We start from the raw sequence: 1,326 nt of genomic DNA on the forward strand, positions 1-1,326 counted from the left end.
GGCCCTCTCGCTCTCTCGTCTCTCTCGCACGGCCCACGGCGGCGTCTTCGACGCCGACTCTCGCTCTCCCCGGCCACCGCCACCGCACCGCGGCACGGCCCCGGCAAGGACGAGCTCCGCCCCAGCGGCTCGTTCCGGGAGCGGGGAGCTACGGAGCGCTCCCCGAGTCTGCATTTAGGGGGACGAAGGCCCTGCGCGGCGACGACGACGACGACGTCGACGTCGACCGCGGGCAACGGGCCTGCGAGGCAACCCCAGCCGCGCCGCCGGGGTGGCCCCCCCGGACGGCGATTGATCGTCAAGCGACGCTCAGACAGGCGTAGCCCCGGGAGGAACCCGGGGCCGCAAGTGCGTTCGAAGTGTCGATGATCAATGTGTCCTGCAATTCACATTAATTCTCGCAGCTAGCTGCGTTCTTCATCGACGCACGAGCCGAGTGATCCACCGCTAAGAGTTGTCTGGCTTTCGGGACCGCTCGCGTGAAGCGGCCCCTTTTCTGTTTCTGCAGGGACGCGCGCGCCCCCGCGCGCCCCGCTTCGACCGTACGAGCACACACAAACGGAGGAGGAGGAGGAGAAAGCGCGGGGCAAAAAAGAGAAACCCCGCGCAACGCTCCGAAGGTCGGCCAAAGAAAGGCGGAGGGGCCCGCGCCCCCGACCGCCTCCCCCCGCGAGGGGAGACGCCGCCTCGCGTGCCGTCCTTCGGAGGCGGCCCAGGCGCCCGGGCTCGGCCCGACCTCCGCGCGGAGGGGCTTGTGCGGCAACGCGCCGGACCGCGGGGGGCACGGTGGCCCGCCCGGCCTCTCGATCACGGGACGACTACGCGTTCGCGGGCCGGGGGCGCGACCGCCGGCCCCCGCCGCTCCCGGCTCACTCCCTGGCTTCTCCTTTTCACCGCTCCGCCGACTCGCGGAACGCCGCCGCGCCAAAACGCGGGGGCCGGCTCTCCCGCCAGCGGCCCCTGAACGTCGCCCGAAACGCCACGCGGCGGCGGGACCGTTCCGCCGGCGCAACCCCTGGCGCGGGACCGCTTGCCCGCCGGAAGGCGAACGCCCGGCGGGCCGCGCTCCGCCACCGGCGCCGGAGGCGGGACGCCGCCGAGACCCGAGCCGGCATCGCGGAGCGCCCGAGGTCTGCCGCTCGGCAAAACCCCTCCGCCACCCGCGGCCGCACTCCCGGGACCGCCGCCGCTTCGCACCGCCGAGCTGCCCTTCCGCGAGCACGCGCCCAGCGGGCAGGCGTACGGCGGCTGAGCCGGGGGGCACCGCCCGCTCCCCTCGTTTCCACTCGGGGACCGGACGGGGAAGCGCCCCCGCGGCCGCCCCGC

General features: G+C 74.4%; 1 non-coding gene across 1 annotated transcript; it reads right to left on the reverse strand.

The window, feature by feature from the left end:
• Positions 1-303: 303 nt before the first annotated feature.
• LOC148218606 (5.8S ribosomal RNA) lies at positions 304-456 on the reverse strand. The gene has a single exon (XR_015800306.1). It is a non-coding gene; the product is annotated as a 5.8S ribosomal RNA (ribosomal RNA).
• Between the last annotated feature and the right edge of the window lie 870 nt (positions 457-1,326).

This window comes from Sturnus vulgaris, unplaced genomic scaffold (assembly GCF_052056855.1).
Source record: "Sturnus vulgaris isolate bStuVul1 unplaced genomic scaffold, bStuVul1.hap1 Scaffold_177, whole genome shotgun sequence".
Classification (NCBI taxonomy): Eukaryota; Metazoa; Chordata; class Aves; order Passeriformes; family Sturnidae; genus Sturnus; species Sturnus vulgaris.